Genomic DNA, 12927 nt, shown 5'->3' on the forward strand with positions numbered 1-12927 from the left:
GTTTCTCTGCCAGGGACTTTGTCAGGTTCTTGCAGTGGCCTAGAGGCCTTGCGCCTGGGGACAAGGGGATAGATGTGGCCTCCACTGTCTTGCTCATTCGGACAAAGTTTTAGGGATGGGATCCACCTCACTAAGACTCAGTCTGGACAATGGGAAGTCATGGAGAAGACCCGAGGGTTTGGGGGATCTTCTGAGCCCATTTCTCAGATTGGAAGTTGATGCCCTAGAAAACATCTGAGCCCTAAGAAATGTTCTTGACAAGAAGGATGGAATCTCCTTGTGGTGACCACAACTCTGAATCACTGATCCATGCAGAGGGCACCGGGAAAACAAAATATTTGTCTACATGGATGTCTGTCTCCCCTTTGGGAACTACAATGACACATATGTCAGGCTTCTTGAAGTTGTCCCACGGCTCAATGATGCTCTAGTCATTTTTTAAGGCTTCTTTTCCCTTTCTGTTTCATTGTGGATAGTTTCTATTGCTATGTCTTCAATTTAGTCTTTTTTTCCTGCAATTTTCTACTGTTAATCCCATCCAGTATATTTTTCATGTCAGATATTATAGTTTTCATCTCTAGAAGTTTTATTTGAGTCCTTTTTTTATATTTTCCATGTCTCTGCTTAACATGTTCAGTATTTCCTCTACCTATTTGAATATGTAGAATATAGTTATAATAATTATTTTAATGTCCCTGTCTGATAATCTGTGTCATTTCTGGGCTGGTTTTGATTGATTTTTTTCTTTATTATAGGTCATACTTTTCTGTTTTGGTATGCCTGGTAATCTTTGATTGAACATCAGGCATTGTGAATTTTACCTTGTTGGGAGCTGGACATTTTTGTATTCCAGTAAATAGTCTTGAACTTTGTTTTACGATTCAGTCAAGTCACTTAGAAACAGCTTGATACTTTTGGGTTTTATTTTTGAGCTTTGTTATGTGGGACTAGAGTAGCAATTAAACTACGGCTGATTATTGCCCACTACTGAGGCAAGACCCTTCTGTGTATTCTACCCAATGGCCAGTGAATTATCAGGTTTAATAATAAATGTTGGTCTGGCAGGCATGAAGAGGCCCTGTTCCTGCCCCTTTGTGAGCTCCTAGAGCCATTCTCTCTAGCTCTTTCACTTCAGTAATTTCCTCTCATGCACACACTGATCTATATTTAGCTGAATCATTACTTTCTATGTGAGTACAGAGGTTTATTTGTTTCAGATTTTTAGAAATTGCTTTAGTTTCATTACTTTTGTTTCTTAATTGTGTAAAATGTTTCCAGGAGTCTAGAGTCAAATCTATAAAAAGGCATATTTAAAGAAGACCAGCTTCTATCCTTGGTCCCTTACCTTATTCTCACTCTTCCCCAAATGGGAATCATTAAAAAAAAATTTATGGCTCATCCTTTTGTTTTTTTGAATATATTTGAATAAAAGCATCCTCCTTCCCACTTCTTAAGAAATTGGTTACATATTATACATACTTTTGTCTGCTTCACTTAGCAATATATCCTGGAGATTACTTCATAGTAGTATACAGCAATATACTTCATTCCTTTTTATAGCTTCCAAGTTCTCCTTTATGTGAATGTACCGTTGTTTATTCAACCTGCCCCCTAGATGGACATATGAGTTTCCCAGTCTTTAGCCATTACAAATGGTACTATAATGAACAACCTGGTGAATTCAGTTTTTTGGTTTTTTGTTTGTTTTATTCTGAGAAAGATTTTTAGAGGTGGGATTGTTTGGTGAAAGGACAAATGCGTATATAATTTGGTAGATATTTCCAAATGCAATTTTGCGTTCCCACCAGCAACTTATGAGAGTGCCTTTTCTCCAGTTTCCCCACAGAGTGTGTTATCAAACTTTTGAGTTTATGTTTCATGTCTTCTTTCTATAGCTACCTAAGTGTCTATCTGTTATCTATCAATCATCTATCTCTTTTATAAATGTAGACTTTCACTGTGGGGACTATTTTATTCGCTTTTGGTATATTTTTTGGAATTTAGGAAGCTATATTTACATCATTCTCAGCAAACACTCTTGAGAGTCGAGTATACAAAATGTCCCCAAGTCTAGGTTTGGAGTGGAAGGGAAGAAGCCATTTTTGATCTAAGGTTTCACCTGAGATTTTTAATGCAATTTACCGGAAACATTTCTTATTGGGAGTCAAATAGTATTGCTTGCTCAAGTTAATAAAAAGTGATACTTTTTTTTTTGCATTTAGCCATTTAGCCTATGATTTTTGTATGAATTTTCTTAATGAGGTGAAGTGATTCGTGGCACTCTAGATCCCTGACGTAGGAGGAATCGCCTTCCAGGGCTGCTGATTTTGGTGTCATCAGTCTTAGTTGATTAACACCTAGAGACCAAACATCAGTGAGGTGACAGGCAGCATCGTGCCCAAATGGGCATTCTTTCTCCTGTAAGTAACATTTAGCAGATAGTGTTTGTTGAAGAAGATGAGAAGGAAGGCGGTTCCCATGGAGCTGCCTAGTGCCCTGTATCCTCAGTGGGCTGCACTCACGATTTACCTGTGCCAGCGTGCCTGACACAGTGCTTACCATTGCGATGCTCAAAACTGGTTTGTGTATTTGTGTGTGTGTCATGGAAGCCTGTCCTTGGCCAGATGGCACTAGATCTTGTATCAGCTGTGGTGGCTACAGAGCCTTCCTTGAGTGCTGCAGGGCTGTGGAGAGTTTCCTGGCAATTTCGTTGTTGAACTCTCATGTCAGCTGTTTGGAAAGGTCTTGCCAAGGGCAGAGCACAGCGCCTGCGGCATGCTGTGATGAGGGCTGAAGTCAACTACCTAGAGGCTGCAGAAGGCACAAGGAGGTTCTGTAAGTAACACTGAGGTCAAATGTAGTAACTGGCTCAGTCTTGAATAGCTGGCTCATGAGTTCTTGAAATTTTTCTCTCACTTTCAATCACAGGAAGACCCTGCCTGAGGAAGGTCAACCTGAAGATGAGAAGCTCACAACCTTTATGGTCCTTCTCATTAACCTGAAATGGAGTTCATGGCACAGTAGCAATCACTTGTAAAAATAATGGTGGAGGATTAAGCACTTGCTAAAGTGTTTCCAAGATGGAGTAGCATGAGGTTTGTAATAGCATCAGCTCTGGTTCTGGACTGAACCAAATCCATAGCAACGTGGAGGGAAGCTTGCTTTCCTCTGGCAGGAGGGTGCTAAACCAGACACCGTCTATCGCATGCAGCTCTCACCACATACCTGTGAGGCGGGCAAGATTCTGCATTTTATAAGTAAAGAGGTTGTGTTTCAGAAAATTAAGAAATTTTCCCACTGTCATACAGCTGGTAAGTGTCAAGACTACGTTTCAATGAGAAGTCTGGTTATTTCTAAAACCAGTGCTGGTAACCACTGCCAAGATGGGATGGTGACAGTGGCAGCCGAGTGACACAAAAGCCTGTGTCCCACCAGGAACACGAAAGGAGACTTTTAATTACCACAGGCTTCACCTGCTTGGCATCATGCTCTGGAACCTACTTGTTCTTATTGGGTGGTCAGAAGTACATGCCAGCCCACTTTAAAGATGAAGCTTCTGTGATACAGAAAGGCTAAGTAAAACACCCAAGATCAAAGCTGGAAGCCAGGCTCGGTGCCTCCTACCAAATTCTATGCCCTTTCACATGCTTGCCTGAGTTGGTGGGTATTTGGTATGTGTATTTTTTTTTTTGAGGAAGATTAGCCCTGAGCTAACATCTGCTGCCAATCCTCCTCTTTTTTTTTGCTGAGGAAGACTAGCCCTGAGCTAACATCTGTGCCCATATTCCTCTACTTTATATGTGGCACGCCTACCACAGCATGGCTTGACAAGCGGTGTGTAGGTCCACCCCCGGGATCTGAACCAGCGAACCCTGGGCTGCCGAAGTGGAACGTGCGAACTTAACTGCTGCGCCACCAGGCCGCCCTGGTATATGTGTTTTGACAGCATCTCATTCTCTCAGCCCAGGCGTCTCCTTTGTCAAATATATATATTTAATACAAAGAACTTAGTATTTCAGGATTTCCGAGTGCTTTATAAAGTTCATTCTGTCTCATTTATGATTGAAATAACCCTTCAATGGAGAAATAGATGAAGTGATGGTTCTTTTCTCCTCTGCTTTCCAAATCTCATTGAAAAGGTGTTAGTTATGCCTCCAACATTCCGTTTCTTTAATAAAAGGTCAATGTCAGGCAGCACTTCTGAAGGAACTGCTGATTGAAACCAGCATTTCAATTTCAAAACAACAACAGAAGCTTGTAGTAAGGAAGGAGGGCTTGGTGACCAGCAAAAAAGGGCTCCTTGCCCAAAGAGCAGCGGTTCTAAATTTACATGTGAGGTTTGAGAGAGGCTTTAAAGAGCCAGTCAGGCTCCTTACTCAGCGTTCTCCAGGTCTGCGACCAATTAATCACGCATTTCCTGAGAGTCTGTTGGGTGGGAGGTGCTAAGTGTTGTGAGGCACATAAGGGAGACAACTGACACCCTCACTGGGGAGATTGGACACCTGAAGTGTGATTCACAAGACTGGGGGTGAATGCCAAGTGCCACCTGAATGAAGCCAACACCCAGGAATTTCAGAGGAGGGGCCCATCTCTTCCAGAGGGGTGGACAGGTCCATGCACTGCTCAGATGACGCCTCATCCCTCAAATGGACCTCTTGTATCTGTTTCCTGGCCCAGGAATGACTCAACCCCTTCTTTGAAGGTGAGGGTCAGCCTCATAAGTGTAACCCACATGGCCAGCTTGTCCCTGCCCCTCCAGCTCCAGGCAACTTTGGCTCAAGCCCTAAGTCCCTCTCCTGTGGTAGCTCCCAGCCCTTCCCGAGACTTCTGCAAATCCCTGGGTGTTGTGAATGTCTCATCCTCTGTCTCGATTGTCTCCATTCTGCACCATATTGGTCTAGAGTGATAATCTAGCCTCTCTATGCATTTTCCCTAATACTCCTCCTCTCCCAAATCATCTGTGAGGACGCTAGACTTTTTTGAAGACTTGGGGGTGGGCCATAAAGGCTTTGTGTCACAAGGACTGAAGCAACTTTAAACTAACAAAAAATGCTCTTTAGTCACCTGTTACAGGTAAACTCACTGGAAAGCAGGCTCTGAGATGATTTTCATTCAGGAAGCTTCCTGTGTGGGGGCGGTGCTCTGGGTCCATACATGTGGGGAGAGGGAAGGAAGAAAGACTGGGCGGAGGGAGAAGTTGGACTGTGGGACCATGTCAGCAGGGCCTTGTCGACTGTACAGATGCGCTGTAGCTGGGATGGCCCTGCGAAGTTGTCCCAAGTTGGCTCATGGGAGCTACTTTTGAGAGCCCTGCGCCCTCCAGTCCCTGGCTGCAGGCGTGAGCCTGGTGCAGCAGCTCTTCAGCTGAGCTAGGGCAGTTCCCTGAGAGAGCTCCAGGTGAGGGCTGCCTGCCAGGGCCACTCCCAGCAGCTGGAGGATGAGACTTCAGTCCTGCAGGGGCAGCTTGGGATACAGCCTGAAGTCCACTACACCCCCCAGCATCTCCATCCCCAGCTTCATCCCAGTGTTCTGGCATCTCTTGCCTTTCTCAGGAGCAAAGTGAAATGTGCTCCCACTGGGTACCTTAGCCATTCCTCCACTTCTTGGGTTTTTGCTCACATCTATGCCCGCAGGATCTCACCTTCCCCTGAAAAAGTCTTCTCTAGCTATTTTTTCTAAATATTTGTGTGTACGTGTACCAGCTAACACTTAACACATTGGAACCCCAATTCCATGTATTCCGTTTCAATAACAATGGAAGGCATCAGAGGTAAATTGCTGCAATGAGCAGAACGTGGATTCTAGAATCTGAACATCTGGGTTTGTGATATGGCTCCTCTTCTTACTCTGTGGTCTTAGACAAGTCGCTCTGCCTCTCCAAGTCTCCATTTCTTCACCTGTAAGATGGAGCGCTCACTGGCATAAGAGTAAACAGCACTCTATTTAGTATGAAGTGGGCACCCGGTACTGCATGCTAGATGCCTCCCCTCTCACACCTGTTTCTCCACCCTTACAAATGCCAATTCTACAGCCCCTGGCTTTATGAGCTGCTGTCTAACTCACTATGAAAATGCTCATTCTGTTAGTTTTTTCACTACACAAATTTGAAATGCTGCTTCCAAGCGAAAGATCCTAAAAAGGCCCCTAAGCTATTGTCAAGTGCAAAACAGATGTCCAGGGCTGAGGAGTAGGGGCAGTGGGGGCACAAGTTCAAGGATTTCTCTAGTAATGTTTACGTTCGCAGTGCCAAGGGGTCTTCGGTCTTCCTAGTGTCTCCTGTTTATTCTTCCTTCATGTTTTTTTTCTTCTTAAGAAATAAGAAAATCAAATAAGTTATATGTCTTTGATTTCCATTAAGACAGTGGCTGACTTGTGGTAAACTTGTACTTTTCCCAGCTGGGGGCAATAGGCATTATTTGGAGACAATTAAGCATGTTTATGATAAAATTATGATATAGGAACACAGCTGTTCCTATATTATTTTGAAATATCTACAATCTGTTCGGTGCTGAAAACCCTAAACACCACCAGGTCGTGCAGGTTAAGTAAGAAGCCTCATGTTTATTGCCGTGTTCGAGTTTTGACTCTAATAGTTTTCAATTTGCCAAATTAGAAAAAGAAAGCCAGCATGCAACCCTGCCCTTTCAATTCCCAGCCGTGGGATAAACATCACATCTGGGCTCCCAGGCCTCGGGACTTGAGGAAGGAGGCAGGCTCCCTCCAATATTGGCAAGAAATACAGTCATGTGTTGCTTAAGAACAGGGATTTCTGAGAAGTGTGTTGTTAGGCGATTTCGTTGTTGTGCGAGCATCACAGAGTGTATTTACACAAGCCTAGATGGTATAGCCTACTGCACCCCCAGGCTGTATGGTACTAATCTTACGGGACCACTGTCAGATATATGGTTCATCATTGTTGGAAACGTTGTTATGGGGCGCATGACTTTGTAATCTAAACAAATGTTATTTTGGATTCTTGATAAGGTGGGATAGAGTCACGGAGTCACAACTGTCCTTCTTAAGCCCTTCTGGGTGTAAGGGGCAAGGCAGAAAAGTCACCCTTGTGCAACCTGCGTGTGCAAAGGGAACAGCCAGAAGCACTCTGGGTGGAGTCAGGTACAGAATAATGGGCAAAATCTTAGAACAACTGGAAGAGTGCCGGAGTCATGGTGTTTTAACTCTATGTGAAAGAGGAGTTTTCTCTCCACCCGGGCCAACGGAAGCCGGGCTGGGTGGATGAGTAACCTTGTGGGAGCAGGCATGCTCTTTGGTGAGGCCAAGGAGCGTTCAACAGATGCAGAGGCCCCTGCCTCTGGGACAAGAGGGTCAAGGCTGTGTCGTGGAAATGAGGCTCAAATTTGACCACTTGATCTGCTTCAAGGCTGGTCTAGTGATCTTTGTTGTAAGCCCAGTTCATCAGACTTTTAAGGACTACATTGTTATTCCTTGTCAAAGGCACCAGGTAATATCTAAATCATAAGGGTATCCTGGACATGCTGTCTTCCCCCTGCCGACCTGGGAAGGGCTGTGAATTTGACCTTACTTGCCATAAGTCCTTCAACTTTCCAGATTCCAAACAGAGCCAGCCCACCTCGGTCTAACTCCAGAGCATTCTGATTCATGCTCCGTCTTGGCGTTCCACCCTGGGGAAACCTATTGTGCCAGTAACACCCTGTGAGGGAGGTGAGAACTTTGTTTCACCTCCACATTCCCCGCCTTCTGCCAGGGTATCTGCTACAGTCTGAATGTTTGTGTTCTCACAAATTTACATGTTGAAATCCTAACCCCAAAGGTAATGGTACTAGGAGGGGGGCCTTTGGGAGGTGATTAGGTCAGGAAGGTGGAGCCCTTGTGAGCAGGATTATAAAAGAGACCCCAGAGAGCTAGCTTGCCCCTTCTGCCACGTGAGAAAACAGAGTGAGAAGGCGGCCATCTATGAGGAAGCAGGCTCTCACCAGATCCAAATCTGCCGGCACCTCGATCTTGGACTTCCCAGTCTCCAAAACTGTGAGAAAGAAATTTCTGTTGTTTATAAGCTACGCAGTTTATGGTATTTTGACAGACTAAGACACAGTATCCCTCCCTCTGGACATGACACAGAATTACATGCTTTCCATGTTCCTACCATAGAAACCATCTTGAACTCTTTGCTGTTCATCTTCAAAAACCTGGTTGTGAAGAACCATGCTTATGAAGGATTGCTAGAAGGAGATGGACACCGCCCATTTCTCCCCATCTTCTAAATCTCACTACCAGGTCCCTCATCCCATGACCATGAATTTAGGAGTGGGGGATCTGCTCCACCTTCTTACTCTCACCCCTGATTGTCTTGAATGTGCTCTGATGTTGTGCCATTACTTTGTGTTAAGGGAGATGACAAAAGACAGCCACTGTAAATTCATTGTCATCATCATCCTCTCTATTATGGTGTGTTGTCAGGACTTCATCCTCCACAGCACAGTATTCTTCTCTCTCAGCATCAGAAACTGTTTCTCCTGAGTAACTAGTTTCCTTTTAATCCTAGGGCTTGGCCATTAGGAATCACAGAATCAAATGTGCCTCTCCCCTCTAAAACTATATGGTATGCATTGCTATTTGTTAATCTCACACTTGGATTATTACCCTTCCGACTTTATTTTCCCTTCACCCTGGTTTCAAGTAATTATTTTAATATTCTTTTAGGATCCTTAAAATGCTTTGTGAAATGAGAGGGTATAAACAGTAGATGAGTAAATAGCAGAACTATAAAATGGGGATTAGAAATGTTCTCTGTCTCTTCCCAAACTAAAGCAGCTCCCAGAACTCATCAGAAAAATCCAGTGTATTAGTTTGCTAGTGCTACTGTAACAAAATACCACAGCCTGGGTGACAAACTACAGAAATTTATTTTGTCACAATTCCAGAGGCTAGAAGTCTAAGACCCAGGTGTCAATGGGTTTGATCTCTTTTGGGGCCTCTTTCCTTGGCTCACAGCTGGCTGCCTTCTTGCTGTGTCCTCTCCACATGGTCTTTTTTCTATGTGCGTGCATCCTTGGTGTCTCTCTGCGTGTCCAAATTTCCTCCTCTTATAAAGACATCAGTCATATTGGATTACGACCATCCTAAAAGCCTCATTTTAACTTAATCACTTCTTTCCATCACAGTCACATTCTGAGGTGACCCAGAGGTTAGGACTTCAATATACAAATCTGGGGGGGGGACAAGTCAGCCCACAACATGAGGTGTTTTCATTATCTGAGGTACAAGTACTTCCTTATGGCTCTTTCTCCCCGGGTCCTGAGGGGCAGGTACAAGTCTCTGAGAGGCACTTGCATGGATCAGGGCTGTACATAAAATGTCTTTCAAAGGACCTCTACCTGTGGCACAGAGATGACTGAAGGAATGTCTTGAGCTATGGTTTGCAACCTTTTTTGCTTTGTGTCACCTGTGACAGACAGCAGGACAAGCTGACACACTCCCTTTGGGAATGTTTGTCTGCTCCCGTGCCTGGATCCAGGTTCTAGGTGGTGCGCAGTTCCACACCTGAGAGTGGCACCTCAGCTGGGGTTCAGGAACCGCTGGTCCAGGGCACACTGTAAATTCTAGGCAAATCCTTCTCAGCATGCTGAGTGCTTCCAGTGTTCATCTGGTATCTCCCAGAGTCTCTCTGTATCTCAGACCCCACGGCTGTGACCCCACCGTCAAGGTGCAGCACAGTGTGGAGAGATGGGGGAAGGGCATGCCACATGTGGCCTGCCTATCATCCAAAGATGGGGTGAGAATCTGGGTTTCTCAGTAGCCCTGCTGTGAGCCAAATTGTCCAAATTCTTGATTTTAGCAGTCACAGAGGAGGCCTTTGCTTGAAAGCAGACAACTACTGAGAGAGGCCTGGAGAAAGCCAACTCATCACCCTGGGCTCTCCGCAGACAAGTCACACTAGACGCAGGAGTAGATTTTCCCCTGCAAGCACGGGGGTGGCTCAGCCCCTCTGTTCTGCAGTGTTGATTATGCTGTCGCTTTGGAACCCCGCCCTAGTTCTCTGTGACAGACCTAGCCTTGACGCCTGCAGCGTGGGCAAGAAGCTGAGCCCATGTGCAGCCCTGTCTTACTCATGTCAAATTGTGTGCACCCTCACCAACGCCAGGGCAGGAATGAGACAGCAAGAAGAAGTTCGGAGAAGCCCGGGTGCCTCTGTTGTTGTATCATCTCACAGAGGAAAGAAGAAAGGATCATTTACTGGTGTATTTTGTCAGCAGCAGTGTTCTGATCCCAGGAAATTCTGGTGCTTGTCACGCAGAGAAGCAGAGAAGCGGCAGAGATTAGGGCAGGTGAGAGAATGCAGCTCCCGGAAGCCAGCCTGCTGCCCAGGCCAAGGGCTCTGTCTCCTTTGTCTCTTGCTCAAGTCCTTGTTTCTTGGATAATTGTCCATTAGCGTTCAGGCCCAGGGTTGCTGCAACGCTGCCAAACTCTCTGGAACTCCACTGAGCGCTCGATGCAGGAGCCTCAGGACAGCCTATAATCATATACCCAGATTTCTACAAGTCTGCCCAGCTCTGTAAAATCAGAGAGCTGCTCACTGTGAACCCGAGATCTTCTCCATCTGTCTTCTTATCCTGCACCTCTTATTTGGAGATCAAAAATACCTTCCCAGTTTACATCAAGTTCCAAGAAATATGGGCAAACCCTCAATAAGCAAGTGTTAGTCCTTGTTGCCTTCAGTAGCATTTACTGAGCCCTTGCTGTTTGCAGAGAATGATGGAGTGAAGAGAGAAATAGAAGACACAGTCTTTGCCTTTGAGAGGCTGAAAATCTACTTCATTTAAAAATTGATTTATTCCCTAACTCTTTGTCAAAAGGATTTTAAAATCGAGTTCCCCAGTGACACATATGAATAGCATGTTTTGCTGATCAGAGCTTCCCTCAAACCCTTGAGAGAAGTTTACTTAATCCATTTCTACATCACATGCAATATACAATAAGGCTAATAAAATAGTATAAATAGAAAATGAAGATCAGAGAGAAAGTGAGGAAGTCACCGTGTGACTGTAGTTGTTGTGTTTGAGTGTATAATGTGGCTCTGAGCTTCCAGAAGGCCAAGTCAAAAAAGGGAGCCGTGATACAATTACTAGTTCTCATCATCAGGGATGTGAATGTGCTACCGGTGCCTCGGGGAGACAGAGCTTCTCATGTGGTGTCGTCTGTGGAGCATATTGAGTGAAGTCACATCCTCAATGATCCTTCTGCAGGAGATGCAGATGTGACTTTCATAAAGGTGGCTCCTCTGGCGATGAAAAGCTGCCTATGATGAACTAACCTACGTGGTCTTCTAGGGGTCTAACTCTAGTCAAAAGTAAAACTTGGAGTACCTAGGGAATTTACAATCTGTTGATTTTAATTAGAATTATAAGTTTGCTTCTCACTTTTTTGAATTAAAAATATGTGACCCTTGAAGAAGGGATAAGAGCAAAACTGAAGGCAGATTTTGATTTAAATTCTCCGCGGAATAAATGACAGAGACGCCCCTGGCTGATTTGATGAGTAGGTTTCCCTACGTCCATGCATTAATTAGCGAACAGTGTTTTGACTTTCTCTTTTTATGGTCAACTCCTAATCAAGAAGGGTTAAAGCACAGTCACTATTGTAGACATTCTAAGAAAAGCTGGACACACAATAACATCCATTAGTAACTCAACATGGAGCCTCGTCAGCCTTTGGTCAGGGCTTCTGCTGGCTTGGTTTGCCCATGTTCAGGCAGTAGAATCTTATCCATAATAGCCAGGAGGGTCTTAATATAATAGAACGTGGAGGGATTTCTTAACTCAGAACTGTCTAAAAACGTCTCAAGGATTTGTTGAGTGTGATCAACTTTACCCTCTGGTATGCAAACAATTTATGAATATAGAATATAACAACAAATTCTGGTGGCTAAATGAAAGGAGACAGAGGACGAGAAGGAGGGAGCACAATAAGTTTCCACCTCCTTCTCTAAGAATTGGAGATTATCGTTTTACAGTGTGACTTGTCCGGTCCTGTCTAGATTTTTCTCCTCCTTGTGTGGCACACATTTTGCTGGAAGTCTTCTGCATGTTCTGGACTGGGAAGATCTATTCTTTGTATGATGGCCCTTTAATTTTGCAAACTTATTTATATTTTCATCTGAGGCTTCTCAAGATTCAATTTAAGTGCAATGACTGTCAGCTGGCTTTTGTAACTCATGCACCCTCTAATGCACTGTGTGGAATGCTAAGTGCTCCTTACTTCCCCAAGTGCTGTCTTCTGTTTGCTTGGCCGATGGCTCTCTCTACTACCAGGACTCTTGTTCTTTGTGTGAATATTCTGCCTGCCATGGCATTGGAAAAAACCTATTAAAATTCATTCTTATACATTCTTTCCCAGTTGAATCTTTGGGAAAAACCAAAGCAACACAAGTTGGGCTCTGAAGCTGTTACCTGGATTACTTAAAAAATAAAGTCGTTGGCATAAAATGTCATTTCCTAGTGGAGACCCAGGCTAACGTGGATCTCCCGCTATCAGAAACCTGGGCGCCATGACACTTGCTGTGAGACACCGTAGAACATCTCTCCCTCTGCCTGCAGTAGCCCAGGAAGGTGTTCTCACTAAACACAACTCCCAGACAGTGAGGTTTCATTACTCCCCAGATCACACCAAGATTCTTCATAGACTAGGATGATTGGGTACAAGACAAATGCTGTCTAATTGTGTGTGTGTGTGTGTGTGTGTGTGTGACACTGTTATCTGCCTAAATGGAAGGACAGAGTGGGTGGTGAGTAAGTTAAGTCACGGGGTGAGTCTTTTGTCAGGCAGCCTGAAGAGCATTATAGAGAAGACTCCCCTCACGTTCAGAATTGTGACGGTGAAGTGTTGTACTTTGAAAGGCAGATATGATTATATGATTTTCTTGTTGCATTTTGTCCATCAAAAAAAGAT

The 12927-nt window shown here is 44.4% G+C and overlaps 1 protein-coding gene across 6 annotated transcripts in view; it reads left to right on the forward strand.

The window, feature by feature from the left end:
* NEK11 (NIMA related kinase 11) overlaps positions 1 to 12927 on the forward strand; it is a 248985-nt gene that overhangs the window by 209545 nt on the left and 26513 nt on the right. The window lies entirely within an intron of this gene.

The sequence above is a fragment of the Equus caballus genome, chromosome 16 (assembly GCF_041296265.1).
Source record: "Equus caballus isolate H_3958 breed thoroughbred chromosome 16, TB-T2T, whole genome shotgun sequence".
Lineage (NCBI taxonomy): Eukaryota > Metazoa > Chordata > Mammalia > Perissodactyla > Equidae > Equus > Equus caballus.